This window comes from Protopterus annectens, chromosome 8.part0 (genome assembly GCF_019279795.1).
Source record: "Protopterus annectens isolate FY-2018-M chromosome 8.part0, PAN1.0, whole genome shotgun sequence".
In the NCBI taxonomy this organism is placed as follows: domain Eukaryota; kingdom Metazoa; phylum Chordata; order Ceratodontiformes; family Protopteridae; genus Protopterus; species Protopterus annectens.
In genome coordinates, this window is record NC_056741.1 from 593,199,731 (window position 1) to 593,222,557 (window position 22,827).

A 22,827-nucleotide genomic window follows, 5' to 3' on the forward strand; every position below is an offset into this window, starting at 1 on the left:
TCGAGTAGTGCTGTTGGTGTGATCCCCTGTGTCAACTTTCTGTTACCCATCCATTCATCAAGGTTCCTCTTGAAGAGTGATAGTGAGGGGCTCTGTCTTATGTAGATCGGGACCCTATTCCATAGTAAGGGAAGTCTCTGTGAAGTGAATCTATCCCTCCAGCACGTTCTATTCATTGTTGTGTTGAGGTTTATATTCCTACAGCATGTAGTTAGAGTAGATTTGGTTTTGCTAAGATGGAGCATGTTCAACAATTCTGGCTTGGACATGGCTCTGTACGTTAGACAGAGATCGCCTCTGAGAAAGCGGTATGCAACAGAGAACAGTCTTAGCTTTTTCAATCGTGCTGCATAGGGCAACTGTCTGAGGCCAGTACTCCTCTTAGTTAGGTACCTCTGTGGTCTCTCCAGCTGCTGGAGATGTCTAGCCAGGTACATTCCAATTGGTGCATTGTACTCAATAATGGGTCTGATGAGGGAAGAGTAGAGGGGCACCATTACATCTTTAGATCTTGATGCGAAACCTTTCGTGATCAGATGGGTCACATAGAAGGATTTTCTAACCACTTTGGCAACATGGTTATCAAAGGAAAGCAGACTATCGACTTGGGTCCCTAGATCCCTTATTTCTTCTTCAGATTTCAGGGGACTACCTCCTATGTTGTAGTTTGCGGGTTCTCCGTTTTTTCCAAACGGGATTACTATGCATTTTTTTTTGCATTTAGCTTGAGACCATGGCTTTGACACCATGCATTAGTCTCATTTAGGCATTCTGGAGGATCTCCATGTCGGCCGGAGACTCTATTATAGCACCCAGTTTGCAGTCGTCTGCAAACTTAGTCAGCCACAGCCCTTCCGTGCTTGCCTGTACTTCTGAGAAGTATATGCCAAACAGGAAGGGCCCCAGGACAGAGCCCTGAGGCACACCACTCGTTACTGGTCTGGATTCGGACATAGATCCCGCTACTCTTACTTTATGGGATCTGCCTGAGAGCCAGTCTGTGATCCATCTTGTGATATAAGGGTTTATGCCCAGGCTGGTGAGCTTATCAATAATACCTGAATGGGGAATGGTGTCAAATGCTTTAGCAAGGTCAAGGTAAGCCGTGTGTACCTCCTTTCCTTTATCTATAACCTGAGTAACTGTCTCAAAGAAAACCACCAGGTTCAGGAGGCATGATCTGCCCTTGACTAAGCCGAACTGTGTGGGGTCCAGCGACTGGAGGTTCCCAATCTCTCCATTTATGAGTTCCATAATGATTTGCTCCATAGCCTACAGATCAGACTGGTCAGGCTTATTGGTTGGTAGTTCCCAGGGTCAGTTGTGGCCCCACCTTTGTGTAGAGGGACCACCGTTGCCGTGCGCCATTCTATGGGCACATATCCTGTGGAGAGAATACTATAAAAAACAAGAACAAATATTTTTTTTTTTTTTTTTACAGTTAAAGAAAAGGAAAGCCTCTTACTTAAACGGCTATCTTGGAGGGGTGGGAGGAAGAACTCTCTAATTTAAACGAGTTCAAGGGAACAGAAGGCCTGAGAGTTATGGAGCGACGGCCAACAAAGCTAAAATACACAAGAACGCAAAAAAAAAAGGATAAAGGGATATTATCTATACACAAAATAGACAATTACCTGACAAACTTTCAAGAAAAACAACAATATATACTAGCAAAAAGATTATACTAAGCCTGAGCCAGTACGGAAAGCAATCTCGCAGCTGAAATGGCAAACGAGATCTGAGAAGCTGTCGCTAGGCATTCTGGGATAAGGGGTAGCCTCGAGCCAGTAAATGGCTCTCGAGCTAAAGAAGACGGCCAAGTCGGAGCCGAGGATCAGCTCCGAACCCAAACAGCAAAAACGAAGGCGAGATAGACAACGTAACATCAACAATTACGAGAAATATTAAAAGTCTCGCATATATCAGATAGTTAAATAAGTAAATATATATTCTTCTAAGAAGAAAAAAAGGGTTACTGGCCCGAGCTTCCACCGAAGATCGTGCGATCCTTTGCAGCGGCAAACTAGATCTGGGGTTGGTAGGAGAGCATCATGGGATAGGGCTTGTGCCTCAAGCTACTCAAAGACCTTGAGCTTAGAAAGCGGCCGACTCGGAGCCAATAGATCAGCTCCGAACCCACGTGTAAAGAACAAACGGCGAGATTGAACAACTTCACATAATGCACTTTTCAATTCTGTTCTGTAGCACTTGCACTGCTTGTGTTTGAAGTAGTCATTGAAAAAGGATAACATTTTAACCAAAAGTAGGTGACTAAAACACAGCAGTGAATGCCTGTAAAATCAGTGGACTGACAGGAGCTTTAGGGAAAACGTGGTAGATCTGATGCAATTTTTTGGAGACAAACAATCCATTCTGGGATACTTAGAGGCAGACTAAACGGTCAGAATTATTTCAAGATGCCAGACCCCATGTGGTCAGAATCAGAAATCGTGTATAAAAATATCTAAAAAGCTCTAAATAGTCGCACAGTGGTGTTAAAATGTAAAAAAGCACAAAACCATGATGAAATAAACATGTTTTTTGAGTCTCTGTGTGCGGTTGTCCTTTAAGGCTTAGCAAAGTCTTAAGAATGCATCTAAGTATGCCTCAGAACAGTGATGCCCGAACCTGCGGCTTTACAAACACCTTCTGTAGCGCTGGAAGTAAAAAGCATAGTCTCGATTTAGATTTACTGAATGGTGGCAATCTGCAAAGACAGTCTTGCCCTCCACAATCATGAATCCCGCAAAGGACTTGGAGAACTCCTTATTTAAGCCCCTATGAAATCTTATGTGCGCCAAACAATTCAGCGACTGGACAGCAAATGCTGCTTGAAGCATAGATTTGCTTCCCAAATCTGTCCAAGGCCCTAGACTCGTGTTAGGGGGAAGGACAGGATGACTTTCCTCAGCAAGTTCCTTTTTAGTGGCTGCTGCTGCCACCACCAAGCATTGAACAGAGTGCCCCTGCTCCAGTGTGCATGGTCCTTGGGTGCTACTAGACATATGTCTGGCTTCTTGGAAATGAGCTCTACCACATCTGGATCCTTCCATGCCCACAGGAAATCAAATCCACCATTTTGTTTACTTGGTGAACCACCAAGAAAATAGCTAATCCAATGATGAAAGCCTTAAGAAGCACCAAATGTTCTTGGAAAGGGGCTTCAAAAGACCAGCCACCTCTCTGCCTCAGAATCCCCAGAAAGAAACATCCTAAAGGGATGATCTATGAGACCCATCCCCTTCATCAAAGTCAGTGCGTCTCTTCTTGCACTTGTGCTTCCAGGGAGCTTCCATGAGTAAATAATACAGGAATGACTCTGAAAAGTCTTCAGGGAGTCCTGGATGATGACTGTCTTAAGGCTAGACTAGACCTGCTGTCCCGATGGAACAGAAACAGCATACTCGGCACCCAGGGCAGTCAGCTGTGGAGGGGGAGGACACAAGGGGAGCAATGATGTGCTATATCACTTGACATGCAGAAAACTCTCTCCACTGCCTCGAAGGCAGAAGCCAAGGGAGTTCCCAAAACTACCGCAACAGCAACCAAAGCCACTTGACTAGGATAGCCCAGAAAGTCTTCCTGACTTTGTTTTAAACGTAGAAGCTGAGCGAACACTGAAGCCCAAAAGGGAAGAGATTGCCGAGTCGCTGCATCAAGCCCCTACCTACAGATTTGCAGCCAGAGCTACGTCTCTAAGATCCCTCTGGCTCTCAACAAAGTCGGCACTGTCTGGATCAGAGAATATGCCAGACTCAAAGACCACCAAACCATCAGATCATTAACGGAAAATGTCAGAAATCTCAGCTCTGATGCTTCCAAAGCAGTGGGGCACATCTTAGTAGGAGTCACAACAAGGATATGGATGGTACAAAGCTCACAGGTCCAATGGGAGATGGAGATGAAAGAACTCCCAACTGAATTTTAGCCGAAGGAATTTCCTCTTTATTCTGTACACATCCATTTTGGACAAGCTCCTGGTAGACCTGAAGGATAAAGAGGCTGATGTAGGTCTTTAAGCCCTATGGGGCATGTCTTGAAGGAATTGTGTGTGTAATCCTGAAGGTATCGGCTCCGGGAAGAGCCTATTTTGCCTTCAAGGAGGAGATGTTAAGGAAGAGAGAATCTGAGGATGGAGCTGGATTCAAGGTCTAATGAAATTTAAAGGGTGGAGCTGAAGCCGAAGCAGAGTGAGGACAGCAGTCAGGTGAACGCCACCTTGACTCCTTAGATTTTTCTTTGATCTTGTCCCCTTTAGGTTTATCTGCACAATTCTTGGCGGAAAGGAAAGGTTCAGATACGAATGACGAAGATGAAGGAAGCAAGCCTTTTAATACCAATTTATTCCTGTGTTATATCATTCTATGGTTAAAGCCTGAGCAAATATTACATCTGACGCTGAGTTGATAAGACAGTTGTCTGTATGGTTACAGTCAATGCCGTCAGTATCTTACAAGATCTGGATAAAATTCTCTGTTGGATTTCACCTAATGTTATAAAGTTAAATAAAAAAAATAAGTGATACATTATGTATACTATAATCATGTGTTTCCCTATGTACTGGATATTTATATTTTATCTGCAGACTCACATATGTGACATATGGGGGTTTTAAAAAAGATTCATCCTTTAAATTTGGTACTATGGCCTAATTAGAAACATCGTACAGTGTGTTATTTGTAGACCACAATAGTTTTGCTTCCAATGCTCACTGCAAATAAATATCCTATAATTGAGTATAGTGGTTCATTCTGTGCTACATTTACAAAACTCTCAAATACATTTAACTCTTAAATAAACATAGAACAGATTTTTTTTTGTAAAGTTAACATAGTTAAGACTTCATAAACAGAAGATCTTGCGTATAAATTGTTAAACTCACTGGTGGGCATAATACTATTGGATCTAGTCCTTATGAAGCAAGTTCTACATATCAAACAAAAGCTTCTTCTTACTCTTTCGGCTTTTTCCCCCTGGTTGGGGGTTGCCACAGCGGATATCTGTCCGCTCATCATTAGCAGTGGAGTTCTATGGTGTCGAGTTGCCAGCCCGGCACCCAACCTTCCACAGAAGGCACACACACTCATGCCTAGGGCCAGTTTACAGTGCCCAATCCACCTATAGCATTGTCTTTGGGATGTAGGAGAAAACAGAACACCAGGAGGAAACCCACACGACCATAGGGAGGACATGCAGACTCCACACAGAAGGCATCCCAGACGAGAATCGAACCGGAGAACCTCTTACTGCGAGGCGGCAACACTAACTGCTGCACCACCATGGCCTCCCTACAATAGAAGCAGTTGTCCCAAAATGATGACTGTACCCACAGGCATTGCCTTTTCTAAAAGTTACGGTTAACCATGCTAAAACCGCATGTTAAAGCTTCTGTTCCCACTTACATAAACTGCGCCTACAGTTCGTATCACTATTCCCCTCAGAGATGCGAAACAACTTGTATATTATTAAGCAAATAACTTTTAGCATTAAGAAAATTGCACTGGCTACAGTTAAACAAATATGTGCTCTGTTATATTTAATAAATTACAGTACTAAGGTGGCTGGGGTGGCCATCAATTATATTACTCAATTCTCACAGTTTCAGTCAATTTTTCACTGAACTGCGTACCAATTTTCCTTTAAAAGGAAATTTTGCACCTTGTACATTTCAGTCAGAAAATACTATTTGGAGCTTACATGATTACCTGCCTGCATCTACAGACGCATCTTCTCCAAATAAAAGTATATGCTACTGAAAGAAAGCTAATAACTTTGCAAATGCAAGACAGAACCCTCAGAGTTCAGTCAGAACAAAGAAGCTAGACATACGAATAACTGCTTGCACCCCTTTGCTCCCAGACTAGAGCTAAAACAACATGATGTAGCGGAAAAAAGTTATGCACTCACCATAACGTTCCATCTGAGTTCTACCTCATTTGTCTTCAACACCTGGGGGTACCGGATTCAAATCAGATCCAAGCCGGCAAAAATCACTAGCGTTAACAGGAAAGTACCTTTAATAAAGGCATTACACAGTCTGGAAGAGGCCAGAGAGGCAGAATTCTCACCCACATGAATATGGCACATGGCAGCTAATTGAACCTTGATAGTAGAAAAGCTTGCTCCTTGTTGAAAAATATTACCTAGGAAGTCGTGAATGGCAGAAATAGGAGCCATGAAAGGATCGTAACTCCTTTGAGAAGCCCAAAAGGAAAAACATTTCCATTTACTGCGGTAAATCTTCCTAGTGGAAGACTTATGAGCTGCCACCAGAATAGACCTGACTGAAGAGGATAATCCAGGAGTCCTAGCAATTATGAGGACTGGAGCAGCCAAGCCGTAAGCTTCAAACTGTCCAGGTTCGGATAAGAAACCCCCGATGGGTGTGAAATCAGATCGTGAATGGGATCCAAGGCAGGGCCAGAAGATGAGACCCAAAGGAAGGGAAACCATACCTAGCGAGGTCAAAATGGGGCAATGAGGATCACTTTCCTCCCCAGTCGACAAGCTTTCTGTAAAAATCTCAGAATAAAAAGTACTAGAGGGTAAGCATACAGAAGACCTGGAGGCCAAGCATGGACTAGAGCATCTCTGGGGGACTCCCGCGGCTGGGGGTTCAGAGCAAAGAACTCGCTGCACTTCGCATTGGAAGGAGATGTGAAGAGATCGCAGCAAGGCTGATCCCATGCCAGAAAAATCTGCTCTGCTACTGAATGACTCAGAGACCACTCATAAGGCATCAGAATAGCCCGACTTAACCTGTCCGCTAGAATGTTGGACCGTCCTGGAATGTGCATTGGTATGAGAAAGCGACTGGTGGAGATCACCCATTCCCACACTCTCATGGCCTCGCGACAAAGGGAGGTTAGATCTGGTCCCTCCCTGTTTGTTGATACACCAGACCACTGACATGTCTGACTGAATTGCAATAGTTGCCAGAGGAAGAAAGGCATGAAGGGCCTGCAACGCCAAAAGGAATGCCTTCATCTCCAGAAAGTTTATATGCTAACTGGTCTTGGCAGGGGACCACAGGCCTTGGACTATCCTGCCCAAACAATGCCCCCCCACCCAAGTTGGGAGGCATCAGTGGTCACTTTGGCTTGGACAGGGGCTGGAAGAAAAGGTCGTCCATCCAAGATTTCCAGAGTACATCCAACACAGAAGGGACGACCTACAGACTCGACTGAGGTGCACTGGATACGATAATGGAAGAACCAACAGGGACCATTGCACTGCTAGTGTCCACTGTAGTACTCGTATGTGTAACCCAGCGCACGGAAGAAGCGTTATGGTCGCTGCCATAGAACCTAAGGCCATCAGCACTGATTCTGCCGAGGGAAGATGAGAACGGTAGATCAGGAAAACATGCATCCTCATTTCGCATTCTCTCAGTGGTCAGGAAGATTTTGCACTGTAGTGTGTCTATCCTTGCCTCAATGTAGTCTATCAACTGGATAGGATTTAGAAGTGATTTGGATGCGTTGATTGCAATCCCCAATTGAAGGCAAGCTTTAAGAAATAATCCCTGGTTTGAGAAAGTAGACGCCTGCTGGGAGCAGTGAGAAGCCAATTGCCCAGGTGCGAATAGACCTGAATCCCCTGAAGCTTCAGGTGAGCTGCTACTACCTCCATCACTTTGGTGAACACCCTCGGGGCTGTGGTGAGACCAAAGGGTAGGGCTCGAAATTGGTAATGATTAACTTCTAGCCAGAAGCAGAGGAGCCTTGAGCTTCTGTGCATCTTTATGTGATAGTACGCATCCTGGAGGTTTAATGAGCACATCCAGTTGCTCTCTTGCAAGTACGGCATGATGGACTGTAATGTGACCATCCAAAATTTTTCTTTGGCAACCGACAGGTTCAGGGTAGATAGGTCCAGAATGGACCTTAAGTTCCCCATTTTCTTCGGCACCAAAAAGAACCTGGAGTAGATGCCCGATCTGGACTGATCTGGGGGGACGGGTTCAATATCTCATTTCTCTAGTAGCTTGGAGATTTCCAGTGCTACTGCCTCCCTTTGCGTGGATGTTATGTCTGGAAGGTGTTTGGGAGGAACCACAAAGGGGATACAGTATCCTCTGGATATCATCTGAAGCACCCAGCAGTCTGATGTTATGGACTCCCATGCTGCCAGGTGCAACAAAAATCGACCCGTGACTGCCTCCAGTGTAGAGCAGTCAGCAACCCCTCAGGGTTGCTGTCCAGGCCTGTCCGAGAAAGGTTCTCGAGACCCAAAATTCCTCAGACCCCCTCTGCCTCTGGGCCGGCGTCTATCCTGTCCCCCTCTGCCTCTGGGGAGAAGAGCCCTGAGTGTCCTGAAAATACTGTGACTTCTGGATAATCTATTTTTTGCCCTCTCTTGATTTCGGGAAAAGGGTCTTTGGGGGTTCAAAAATTGGATTTCGACGGCAGACAGTGTCTTCCCGTCTTTCTCACTCTAAACCAAAGTCTTTGATAGCCTTACCAAAAAGAGTAGAGCTGTCATAAGGGGCGCTGGCAAAAGATGCCTTAAAAGGTTCCAAAAAATGACAGTCTGAGCTCAGCGTTGCGCCTCATGGACACGCCTGACCCAGCATGTAAGAGGAGTCGTATGGACGTATTGGGACTGCTTTTAAAGTGACCATCCTCACGGATAACATGTCTCTGCCCTCCTACGACATGGACTTAGGAAGCAACTCAGACAGTTCCTTGACCAGGTTACGCTGTAGTCTCGTGACATGGGCCAGGTAGTTCAGCACCTTTGGGGAAGGTCTTGTAGGTAGGGAAAAACGGACTCAACGGTAGTGTCTTTCCTTCTTGTTCACATCTGGTTAGTGTGGCTTCCACTTTTGGCTCAAACAAATCCGAGCCATCAAAAGGGGCATTTACAAAAGAATATTTAAAGGGTCCCGCAAAGTCACACAAGCACACCCAGGAAAGTAGTCTTAGGGAAGTTTCTGAACCCACTGCCCTGCTCAATCCATCCGCTGCATAAGAAATGAGCCTCATGGAGGAGTTGACCACCAAGGATAAGGTGGAGAGCTGACAGGAAACCTTGTCTGATACCCCTTCAGCTGCTGAACCTTGGAGAGCATCTCCTAGCTCTTTCAGAAGATCTCTCTGAAGCCTAGTGGAGTGAGTCAGAAAATTCAGTGTTCTGAGTGCAAAAGTCGCTGAAGAGAAGATGCGCTTTCTGCATCTGTCCATTGTACGAGACTCTCTGTTCAGCAGATGGAAAGAAGAGGATGACTCTGACAGTTCCTTTTTGTTGGCTGCCTCCGCCACCACCATTGCATCTACTGGGACTCTCTTTTGTAAGACATCCCTTTTCGGTAGGTGAAGTAATGAATTTCTTTGGCCTCCAAGGAACAGGTTCCACCGAGTCTGGAGACTCCCACACCTGTTGACTAACTGCACGAGTTCGTCGAAGGGCAGAGACCCAAGTGGCGGAAGTGTAAGACTCAAAAGCCTTCAGGTAAACAGACTCCTCAGAAGGGTTGATGGGCTTCCAGCTGCCTCTTTGTTGTAGAATTTCCAGGATGTCTGCGAAGGAGACATCCTCAGAGGGTGACTGTGGGGACCCTTCCAAATCATCAAGGTCTGTGTCTGATGTGACGGACTCCTGTGGGGAGACCAAATGCTTCCTCGTACATACTCTCTTCCGTGGGACCTCTTCTGAAGGATATTCTGGAGAGGTTTCGGAATACAGGGAATCACGCAATGGGGCATCCCAAGGCCTAGGGTCTCCACGTCTCTGTGGAAGCAGTGATACAGAGACAGACACCGGGGTGCTATGGGGGAAGAATGTCCAGAGAGTGGACCTGTCTGTGGAGACAGCACTCTCCTCATCACATCGAAAGCCACCCACCCCTGGTCCGAGGAAGCTCCCGGTTTCTAAGAACCAAAGGGCATCCCCGGAACCAAGGGATTTGGCTCTGTGGCTAAGGTAGGAGCAGAGCTCACTCAAGCCGATGTCCAGAGAGGCAAGTTCGGATCTGACAACTGTCCGATTCAACTGCCCTTCCCAGACATGACTGGACAGCATCGGCTCTTAGAGTCTCCAAGTTCGGATGGAACAGAGGACATCTGAGCAGTAGTTGGAACCAAAGATCCTGTAATAGGTCTCAGTTCCGACGGTTCCATTACAATCAGGTCTGGACATTCTGGCTCTGAGACTGGATTGGAGAAGGAATCGATGGTGAATGGGTAGGTTTGGAAAGTCTGAAGCCCTCTGGGTTGGATCTGACAATAGCTTGGTGAGCGCCGGTGTCCTCAGAAGAATCTGCACCACGCGATCCACATCATCAGACAGACTCCTGGAAGATCAAGTGGAGGGGGCAGGAGACCTGGAAGATTGCAATAAAGGAGATCTTAAAGTAGGAGATAACTGTTCCAATTCGGGGGACCGGCTCTGCAGTTGAATCTCCAATGGCGCCGAGGTAGAAGGTTTCTCGGGTTTTTGGTTCCAAGAAAGAAACTTTTGGTAGCTTTTTTGATAGCTCCGACTAAGCCGATGAAGAGGGTCTTTTCCCCAATTTGTCAGATTTTGAAGGGGATTGACTGGATTTTGAAGGACCCTGACCTTCAATCGCTTTTGAAAAAGGGGTCTTCAACAAGCCCCTCAGAATGAGCTTGTTCTTCCTCTCCAATAACACCCAGTGACTGAAAGAGTGGCAGACAGCACATGATTCCTGTAGGTGAACTGCTCTGAGGCAGTAGACACAAACAGTACGTCCATCAGTTATGGACATTTTATGGCTGCACTTCACACAATTTTTACATCTGGAAGGGTTAACTTTCTTAGTATCTCGGGATGACATGACTAAACAATATTAACAATAAAAAACAGCTAACAACTATGGGGAAAAAAAAGCAGAGAAAAACCTAACTATACAACTATATGAAAAGTACTAATTATTAAACTTTTTTTTTTTTTTAATATATAAACAATTTCAACAGCAAAGTCAAAAAACACATGGTAGCTCTCTAACTTAAATGAGATAGCTTTTTGAAATTAAAAGGTGAAAAAGGGAAGGGGGAAAAAGCCCTCTAACTTAAACAGGCTAAGGCAGCTGTCTAACTTATACGAACTAGCCCTATAGTAAATTGAAAAAAAAAAACAAAAAAAAAAACCCTAACTAAAATGGGTTTTTTAGATTTAAGACTGGGATAGGGGAAAAAAGGCCAAACAAAACAAATGACGGACAACAGCAACAACCACAGCGGAAAAGTGGAAACAGAGACAATTAACTTAATTAACAATTAGCTAAAACAATGTAGACTGAAAAAAATGTAGCAATTTTTTAAATATAACACAAAAAGGAAATTACTTAGAGCCAGCATGAAGAGCACCCGATCTTGTTTAGCGGCAAACGAGATCTGAGGAGCTTTCCTTGGGCATAATGGGATAGGGTTTTCAGCCTCGAGCTTTTGTATAAGACCGACGATCGGTTCCGAACCCAACCAGTTAAGAATGAAAGTGAGATAGGACATCATCATATCATTAGTTTAGACTTCCAGCTATATAAAAGCAGGAAAAATTATATTTTAATTCCACATATAATTCTGACAATACACTATTACAATCTCCCAGTAGCCCTAAGACCACAGACCTTGCTGTGGTAGTGGGAAGTCCTAATGCTTACCAGTGGGACTCGTGAGCATTGTACTGCCTATCTAACGCTAGAGGAGTGGTTTCCAGCTCTGAAATTGTAATTTTATTAGCCTTTTTGGACTGATTTCTATCCCTTTCAACTTTCTGGCTTAAAAACGCGTGTGTTTGCACATTTTTCGCATTGTGCAGCACTGCGAGGCTACAGTTAAACTATTCCAGGTGCTAGAAAGTCTGCTCTTCAAATTTTTCCTTAGAACTTGCTGGTTTCTCAGTAGTAGCAGTAACATCTGAACCCCTGTGACTAGCACTTGGCTCTAGAACCTGCTGGAAAGCACTAGGAAGCCTGAAACTGATTCAAGCACTGAGCTCTCCTTGTCAATAAGGAGAAATTAATCATAGACAGTAAACAGCCTATAATTGCAGAGTACCTTGAAAAGTAAGAGAAAACAGCTCTTAAACTTTACAAAAAAGCACCTAAACAGGCATGTCCAAGGGTCGGCTTCCAGTGATTTCGCCTGTCCACCTGGTGAATCTGGGCATACTGGGGCAGTGCGGCACCTGCCTCATGTACACAGACAATCCTCTCCTCCTACCACCCAACACTACAACCTGCGAGAGATGCACTTACATAGCCAAACTGGAAGCTAAGCTCTCTCCGGCCAAGATTGTGCTAGAGAGTCAAGAGGAGGAGGTTAACACCTGCATTACACCTCAAGCAACTCATAGCCATTCAAAACCCACACAAAGCAACACTAAACCCACATATGCGGAGTTCCTTAACATTAACCTGCCCAAGCAACAAGGACCTCCAAAGCCGAAATGCAAACAAACACCAGTCACAACCAAAGTGACACGCAGCTCACAACACCAGTGTGCCACCCAACAACAGCCCCTAAGACAAGACAATGTACACAACACTTTAGTCACAGGTGACTCTATAGTCAGGCACACTGATGTCCCACTCACCAGGCTGAACAAGGAGAAAATTACAGTCGGCTGCCTGTCAGGTGCCAGGATCCACCACATAACGCATGCACTCAAGTCACTCCACAACAAGTACAAATACGACTCTGTCATTGTCCATGCTGGAGTGAATGACTTGAGACGTACCTCCCTGGACTACATGAAAAGAGACATGGAAGAGCTCTTGGATCATGGGACCCAGGCAGGTATGACCCTAGCCCTGAGTAGCACCCTGCCTTCGCCCAGAATGATACAACAGTATAAGGACAAAATGATTGACTTCAACAATTGGCTAAGCTTCTGGTGTCATTCAAAGGGGATCCAGTATTTGTCTGCCTGGGAAGACATGATCGACAAACCACGATGCTTTGCCAGAGATGGTCTGCACCTGTCACCCCTGGGATTCAGGTTACTGGCTACAGCTACAGCTCTTGTCACCGCTATAGTGCTTTTTTAGGCAAGGTTCAAAGGATAAAACCACCACTGTAACAGATACAAGCATGTAAAATCTGAAGATAATGCTACTCAATGTTAGAAGTCTAATCCTCAAAATGCACTCTCTCGAGGCATTCCTAAAAATGGAGAACATTGATATCTGTGCAGTAACGGAGACCTGGTTCAAGGCTCCAGAAAGCACCCCTGCAATACCAAGCTACAATTCTTACCACACTTTTCGGCCACAAAACCAAGACCGAAACACTAAAGGTGGAGGAGTGTCCATATTCACCAAGGATATTCACACCTCCAGGCTAGTTGCCCAACACAATGCATTTGAAATTCTCCAGGTGCAACTAACACTAGGTAAGAATGCAATCCAAATTGTATCTTGATACAGATCCTCCACCATGCCCCAAGATTCTCACTACACCTTTCTAAACATACTGGAAAATATAACATACAACCAAACACCCTAATACTGGGTGATTTCAACTACCCTGCCATTACTTCAACTACCCTGCCATTAATTGGGAAAACTACTCTGGTACCAATTTCTTTTCCCAACAGTTCTTGGAATTCATAAATTCCAACGCCCTGGATCAACTAATACATTGTCCCACCAGGGGAGCCAATATCATAGACCTGGTCATTACCAACATGGGAGATAGACGCTCCACACCAGTGGTCACCCCCTCATTGGTCAGGTCTGACCATAAGCAAATCACCTTTGACATCTACATCCCACTCCCCAGTAAGGAAACCTCCTTAAAAAACTTCTCCAAAGACAACTTCATGCTACTGAAGTCAGAAGTGACAAACTTCACAACACCCACACAGACAAATAGAACCAAGATGCTCTTCTCCAAAAAACGGAAGCCAGTCTGGTGGTCCGCTGCTATAAATAAACTATACAACAGAAGGAAGAAACTGTTACAGAAAAGAGGAAAATCGCAGGATGCAAAAAGAGGAAAATCCCAGGATGCAAAAAACTCCCTCACCAGCCTCAGTAAGAAGCTGAGAACCCTCATAAAATCCTCAAAAGCTAGTTACAAAATAAAACTGCCAAAGATTCCAAAGACAACCACAAGGCATTCTATAGTTATGTCAAGAATCTAAATGGCAATGCTCAGCTCTGCTCTGACCTACAACAGAATGGCATTAAATATACTGATCCTAAGGATATTGCCAGTATCCTGGCAGATTGATTTAGTGCCAACTTCACCCTCTCTCACCCCCTAAAGGGCCCATCTCAATACCAAAAGATTGCCAAATTCTGATCATCACGGCCACACTGGTAGAAACCGCACTCTCCAAAGCTAAGAATACAGCATCCATGGGACCCAGATGGCATCCCAGGCTGTGTACTACATGAACTACAAAATGAACTAGCACCTCACCTAAGTGTCATGTTTAATCATAGCCTCACCTCAGGCTTCGTGCCCACTGAGTGGCACACAGCTACAGTTATCCCGGTCCACAAGGGAGGATCCGCCTCGGATCCCAGGAACTACTGTCTCATCAATCTGACAAGCCTGATCTGCAAGGGCATGGAACGCATTATCATGGAACTTATAAACAAAGACATTGGCAACCTTCAAACACTGGGCCCCACCCAGTTTAGGTTTGTGAAGGGCCGATCTTGTCTCCTGAATTTGATTGACTTCTTCGAATCAGTCTCCAGAGCTGTGGACGAGGGTAAGGTGGTCCACACAGCCTATCTGGACCTCGCCAAGGCCTTTGACACCACCCCCCACTCTGGAATCATAGATAAACTTACTAAGCTGGGCATAAATCCCTAAGTCACTCTATGGGTTGCCAACTGGCTTACTGACAGAACCCAGACTGTAAAAGTAGCCGACTCCGAATCCAGCTCCAGACAAGTGGAGTACCTCAGGGTTCAGTCCTGGGACCACTCTTGTTTGGCATCTACTTCTCTGAATATACTAAGTATACTTCATGACTGCAAACTGGAAGCCATTATTGAATCCCCAAATGATGCGGATATTCTACAAAAAGGCCTTACAGAAACAGATGCCTGGTGCCAGATTTAATGCCAAGAAATGTATAGTTATTCCTTTGGAAAAAACATGTACCAATGAATTACATAGGTGGCAGGACGCTAAACATCGAAAGTGTAATGAGAGACTTAGGGACACAGGTGGACAGTGGTATCACTTTCGATAACCACATCGCCACAACAGTTAGGAAATCCTTCTATGTGGCACACCTCATCACCAAGGGCTTTTCATTCAGAAAAAAGGAGGTCATTGTCCCACTGTACTCATCCTTCATTAGATCCATTATAGAGTATAATGTCCCGTTTGGTATGTACCTCACAATACATCTGCAACAGCTGGAAAGGCCACAGAAATACCTCACTAAAAGAATCACAGGCCTAAAGCAGATGCCATATGCTGACTGTCTAAAAAACTCCAGCTATACTCTGTGGCATATCGTCTACTCAGAGGCGATCTCTGCTCAACATATAATGCCAAGGCAAATCCTGAGCTGTTGGACATGCTCCACTTAAAGAAATCCCAATCCCTCAGAGCCACACGCTCCAGGGATCTAAACCTTGTCATCACAATGAACAAAACATGCTGGAGGGATAGATTCCTGATCCAGAGACTCCCCATACTCTGGAATAGACTGCCCATACATGTCAAGCAGAGCGCCTCATTGACCCTCTTCAAAAGGAACCTTGATGATTGGATGGGAGATAGGAAATTCACCCTGGGGATTATGTCAGTTGCCCTGCTAGACAGGGGCCCAGAGAAGTAAATATTGTGGGAAGAAATATCTAGGGAATTGTTATGGCTAGGCTTGCATAGGCCCTAGGGCCGATAGCCTAGTACCAACCTATGAACCCATGAACCTATTATACTAACTTTAACTTGTTCTTTCAAGCTTTTCTTATTTTGTAACAATGTAAAGCCTGGAAATATTAAGGAAAAAAAGCACGTTCTTTACTTCGCTTCACTAGCATATGAAGCAGCCACTGATAAAATTCTCTCGCATACATTTAAAAGACCTCTGACTGCATACTACAAAGAAAGTACAGTTGTGTACACTTACCATAAATGAAGATGTTAGAGTGTATTCACTGTTGCAGTCATCACATTTGGGTTACCCCTGCCAGGATAGCCCTCGGCCAGCCCGAAAACTAGAGACTTATTATTTCTGTGTCAGTTGCTGTCGCTTGAGGACTGACATCAGGTCGTCAGTAGTATGCCATTACATCAGTTTTTCTTGCCCTAATCTGTCAGGAGCCCCCAAGTAGAAGGCTATGTTCTGGTGGAATAAACCCCACCAGTGGAAAATAAATACCAATGTGTCTCTTGTAAGAAAAGGAGAACAACAAGTTAGAAAGGTAATTAAAGGAGAAAAAGAAGAAAAGGGGAGGGAAACCAGGACTGCAACAGTGAACACACTCCAACATCTATATTTATGGTAAGTGTACACAACTGTACTATGTTCTTCGTGTTTCACTGATGCAGTCATCACATTTGGGTCGATTCCCAAAGCTGAAGAAAAGGGTGGAGGCAGTCAATGAAAAAAGAAGTTATGTTCTTACCATAACGTCCCATCTGAGTAGTATACTTCATTCTTCTACACATATGGGTATACGAATCCGATTCGTATCTGAGCCGGCAAAAACTTTTCAAGCATCAGCTCCGAACTCCAAGCTCATCCCCTACCTATATTACCTCACTTCCTCATATCTAGCCCCAGATCGAGTTTGCTGTCACTAAAAAGCGACGTAGCAAAAACCCTAAACAGGATAACCTGAAGAGTGAGGGGGACGGAGGGAGGGAAAATGCAGGTGGCCTAATGGTTAAGGTGTTTGCCTTGGAAACACAAGGTTCAGGGTTTGAATCCCACAAGGGATAATTGGCTAGGCTTAAAATGGCTCGCAAGGGCAGTTAGCTTAGTACTAATCTATGAACCTATGAAGTCTGCTACTCAGATGGAATGTTATGGTAAGAACATAACTTCTTTATCTGACGTAGTTGACTTCATTCATTCTGCACATATGGGACAGAGTCCCCAGCTACTAGAATTCCTGGGAGGTCCTTTTGGAAGGATATTTCTGAGCACCGCACAGCCAAAGGATGCTCTCCCTCTAGAAATAAGATCCAATTTGTAATGGGAGATGAATGTGTGCAAATTTGCCCAAGTCGCTGCTGCACAAATATCTAATGAAACTCTCGACCAGAAAGCTGCAGAAGTGGCCATAGCTCTAGTGGAATGAGCATTCAATACACCAGGAGGAGATAACCCTTTGTCCTTATAAACCTGCGCAATACACAGGGTGATGCACCTTGCTAAGGACACTTCCAAAACTGCATTGCTCAAAAATGGTTTAAAAAAGGAGACAAACAATTGATCCGACTTCCGGAAGGATTTAGTCCTATGGAGGTAAAAAACAAAGCTGTCTATGGACATCCAACAAATGAAGCTTATGTACACAGCTATTCTGGAAATTTGGGAAGAAAGCCGGCAAATTTATGGATCGATTAGTATTGGCTGCTGAAGACACTTTGGGAAGAAAAGAACGGTTCATGCGCAACGAAAACCTATCCTTGTGAAAAAACAAATAGGGGGGCAAGGAGGATAATGCCTGCAACTCGGAAACTCTCTTAGCCGAAGTGATGGCGACCAAGAATGCTGTCTTCCATGACAAGAACTTCATCGGAACTGAATCGGCTGGCTCAAAAGGGGGAGAGGACAAGGCCTGAAGGACTAAAGTCAAATCCCAAGGTCGCAATAAAAAGTGTCCTTCAGGAAGGCTTTACAGAGTTTAGCCGAAGCCAGAGCAACCTTATTTTCACCCACATGAAAATTAGAGATGGCAGCCAGTTCAACCTTGATGGTGGAAGCACTAGAGCCTGACCGAAAAAGATCTGCCAAAAAATCCAGTATGATCGGAACAGGGGCTGTAAACGGGTTCTGATTGCACTGAGGCCCAAACACAAAAATGTTTCCACTTGCTGTTGTACAGTTTGCTAGTGGAGGCCTTAAGAGAAGCTACCAGAATATTCTTAACAGGAGATGAAAGCCCGGGAGTCCTGATGATCATGGGAACTGGAGCAGCCAAGCAGTCAGCTTGAGACTGTCCAGGTTGGGCAGGGGCAAGCCCGATGGGTGAGAAATTAGATTCGGACATGGATCTAGAGCCCATGGAGGGGCCAACAGGTGAGACCACAGGAAGGGAAACCACACGACACGGCCAGAAGGGAGCTATGAGAATGACTTTACACTGCAGCCGGCAAGCTCTCTGAAGGAACTTGGAATCAGAGGTAACTGGGGATAAGCATATAGTAGCTCGGGAGGCCAAGCCTGGACTAGAGCGTCCATGGGGGCATCCCCCGGAGGGGGGATCAGAGCGAAGAATTTGCTGCACTTCGCACTGGAAAGAGATGCAAAGAGATCGCAGCAAGGTTGACCCTAAACATGAAAGATCTTCTCCACCACTGTTTGTTTCAGGGACCACTCGTAGGGAAGAAGGATGGCCCTGCTGAGACAGCCCGCCAGAATGTTGGAGCATCCCAGGACATGTGCTGCTACGAGAAACCGGCTGGTGGATATGGCCCACTCCCAAACTCTCATGGCCTCGCAACAAAGGGGGTAGGATCGGGTCCCTCCCTGTTTGTTTATATACCAGACTACAGACATGCTGTCTGATTGAATGGCTACTGTCCCTGGAGGTAGGACCGGGTGGAAGGCTCTCAATGCTAACAAAACTGCCCTCATTTCCAGGACGTTGATGTGTAGCTTGGTCTCTGGAAGGGACCACGTGCCTTGGACCGTTCTTTCCAGGAAGTGCCCTCCACCGAGCTGGAAAGAGTCCGTGGTCACCGTGGCTTGAGCCTGAGGGGCTAGAAAGCTGTGCCCCGCAAATATGACCGAACCACAAAAGGAGGGGGAGTATCAATATTCGTCAAAGATGCCCACACCTCCAGGTTGGTGGCACAGCACGAAGCATCAGAGACTATCCATGTGCAACTAACAGTGGGTAAAACTGCCTTCCAGTTTATAGCCTGCTACAGACCACCCTCCCAAACCCAGGAACCCCACTCAGCCTTCCTCAGAACACTGGAAAATATGAAGGTCTCTCCAAACACCATTATATTGGGCGACTTCAACTACCCAAACATAGACTGGGAGCATTACTCTAGCTCCAACATCCTAGCCCAAAGGTTCCTAGAATTTATAAACTCAAATGCTATGGAACAACTTGTTACCACTCCCACAAGAGGGGAAAACATACTGGACCTGATCATCACCAACATGGGGGCTCTATGCTCCAGACCAGAAGTGTATCCCTCACTGGTAAGATCAGACCATAAACTAATCTCACTGGATATTCACATCCCGACCCCACCCCCTGCCCAAAAAAACACAGTGAAAAACTTCTCTAAAGCAAATTTCACACTCCTCAAAACCGAGGTGGAATCCTTCAAAGCCTCTGAGCCTGTGGAAAATATGGCCCAGACCGCAGAATCCTTTATAAATGCATTCTATGAACACCTTGAGGAATGCATGGATCATGCAATCCCAAATAAAACCAAGACCCAATCCTCCAAAGGCAGACGCCCTGTCTGGTGGACCCCAGCCATAAACAAAACTATACAATAGAAGGAGGAAGCTACTACATGATAGAGCAAAATCCCAAAAAGGGAAGGCATCTCTGATCAGTATTAGCAAAAAACTACGGGCACTCATAAAATTGTCTAAGGACAGCTTCGAGAGAAACATTGCACAGGACACCAAGGATAATTACAAGGCTTTCTTTAGTTATGTTAGGAACCTGGGTGGGAATTCCCAGATATGCTCAGAATTAGTACAAAATGACAAAAAAATACACCGAACCCACAGACATTGCCAACATCCTAGCTGACAGGTTCAGCGCAAACCCCCCCCCCTTCCCCACCAAAAGGGCAAATATCTATCCCAGCAGAGTGCTGCCCCCTGACATCTCAGATGCTCAGTTAAGAGCCGCCCTCTCCAAAGCAAAAAACACAGCATCAATGGGACCAGACAGTGTCCCGGGCTACATCCTACATGAACTCCAAGAAGAGCTAAACCCAAACATAAAACTACTGTTCAATCTCAGCCTTACTACAGGATATGTACCCAAAGAGTGGCGTACAGCAACAGTGGTCCCTCTCCACAAAGGTGGTGCCTCAAAGGATCCTGGAAACTATCGCCCCATAAGCCTGACTAGCTTGGTCTGCAAAGCTATGGAAAGGATCATCATGGACCTCAAAGATATTGGGGACCTACAGACACTGGATCCTACACAGTTCGGCTTTGTTAAGGGCAGATCCTGCCTCTTAAACCTGGTTGATTTCTTTGAAACAGTCACCAAGGCCATTGACGAGGGGAAGGTGGTCCACACAGACTACCTGGACCTCGCAAAAGCCTTCGATACAATACCCCACTCGGGCATTATAGATAAGCTCACCAGCTTAAATATAAACCCCTATGTCACTAGATGGGTTGCAAACTGGCTCAAGGACAGAACCCACATGGTTAGAATTCCTGGAGCCATGTCAGACTCCAAACCAGTTACAAATGGCGTCCCACAAGGCTCAGTCCTGGGACCTCTCTTGTTCGGTATATATTTCTCGGAGGTACAGGCCAACACGGAAGGACTGTGGCTGACAAAGTTCGCAGACGACTGCAAACTGGGCGCCTTAATGCAACCAAATGGTACTGTATACTGGCTAATTGGGTAATTTGTTTAAAAGCCTTTTCTGATTGCTTGTAGTCATCTAAAGCTGTTTTAAGTGTATTTTTTTTTACTGTTTGTAGTCATTTAAAGCTGTTTTAAGTGTATTTTGTACTGTTTATGCCTTATCTTTTCAGAAAAATGTTTTCCTTGTTTCCCACCTTTCCAAGCTAGTATAGTCCAGTTTTCAGGCTAGTGCTGAATTCAGGGCTGTGTTACAAGTTTCTGAGTTGCCCATATCTTACTTGGATAGAAGGAGGTTTCCCTGTTCACCTGTGAGAGTGGAACTTTGAGCAGCCATCTGTCCCTGGAGGAGTGGTTCCAACCCAGACGTTAGTAGTTTATAGGCCATTTTGGGCTAATTTCTCTCTCTTTCATTTCCCTGCTGTAAAAAAAAACATGTTTGCATGATTTTGCATGTCTTGGCAGTGCCGGTTAGCTACTAGGGCTAAATTATTCCAAGCTCCACCAAGTCTCCTCTTCAGTTTGTCCCTTGAAAGTAGTCTAACTCTCAACCTAAGCACTTAAAAAGCATCCTACAGTCCAACACTTGCTCAGAACTAAAAGCAATCACTAATATACCCCGACACTTGATTGCCCAGCAGGGCAAGGCTCATTATTCACCCCTCACTAACCAAGCGACTAAGCAACTCACCCTACTATTCAGGCATGACCAAAGGGCAATTTCAGGTAGACTCTCCAGTCCAGCTGGTGAACCTGGGTATCCTGAGGCAATGTTGCATCTGCCTCATGTACACAGACAACCCTCTCCCTCCTACCACAGAACATTAACATACGCGAGAGATGCAATTATATAGCTAAATTGGAGACTAAGTTCTCTCCACCCAAGACTGGAACAGGCAGTCATGAGGAAAAGGTTAACACTTGCACCACACCTCCAGCCTCACATATAGGCATACTAAACCAGCACTGGCAAAAAATACACATAAATACACAAAATCATATTTGGAGGCTCTAAATAAAAACTGCAAAAGCATCAAAGACCTCCAAAGCAGACACCCAAAAATCTGCACCTCCCATCACAAACCAGACAACACATAAAACACAAAATCAGTGTGCCACACAATCACAGCCCTTAAGGCAAAATAACATACCCAACACACTAGTAATAGGCGACTGTATAGTCAGGCACACTTCTAAACTAATGTGGCAATTTACTACTCATGCATGTACCTATCCAGGTATTAATGAAATGTCCTAGATACTCTGTATTCTTAGATTAAAGAACTTAGATAGAAGTCACTAATTTTCATCACCGACATAGACTTCACTTCTGTAAACAAGCCTGAGTTTAGACTAGTACTATATCCTGTACATAATTTTGAGATTTTACGATACTTTAACACTTCTAAGATGAAATAAGAAAGTAACTACATGTTTTGTTGGCCAGTTTTTGCCCTTAACTGAAGTAGAAAGTTCCCTATCAACAAACAGGTGCATATACGTGTGTACAGTTTTCTATGCGACCACATTTGATTATGTATAATATAACTAATACTTATTGTACTTATTTGTACCATGAGAGTTTTTACAGGTATTATCTTAAACAGTTTCTGATTTTTTTATAATTTTGGCATTCGTAGATGTGCTGTGTCTATCCAATTTATGATGAGATAGACATGAAGAACATAATTCCAATTGGAATGTACCTAGCTAGACATCTCCAGCAGCTGGAGAGACCACAAAGGTACCTAAGCATGAGGATTACTGGCCTCAAACAGTTGCCCTATGCAGCACGATTGAAAAAGCTAAGACTGTTCTCTGTTGCATACCGATTTCTCAGAGGCTATCTCTGTCAAACGTACAGAGCCATGTCCAACCCAGAATTGTTGAACCTGCTCCATCTTAGCAAAACCAAATCTACTCGAGCTACACGCTCTAGGGATATAAACATCAACACAACAATGGATAGAACATGCTGGAGGGATAGATTCCCTTTGCAGAGACTTCCCTTACTATGGAACAGGGTCCCAATCTACGCAAGACAGAGCCCCTCACTATCACTCTTCAAGAGGAACCTTGATGAGTGGATGGGTAACAAAGTTCACACCGGGGATCACACCAACAGCACTACTAGA

The 22,827-nt window shown here is 44.9% G+C and overlaps 1 protein-coding gene across 1 annotated transcript in view; it reads right to left on the reverse strand.

Annotated features, from left to right (window-relative positions):
• The window catches only part of HUWE1 (HECT, UBA and WWE domain containing E3 ubiquitin protein ligase 1), a gene marked incomplete in the record, with an annotated part of 5,008,559 nt that overhangs the window by 810,959 nt on the left and 4,174,773 nt on the right, over positions 1-22,827 (reverse strand).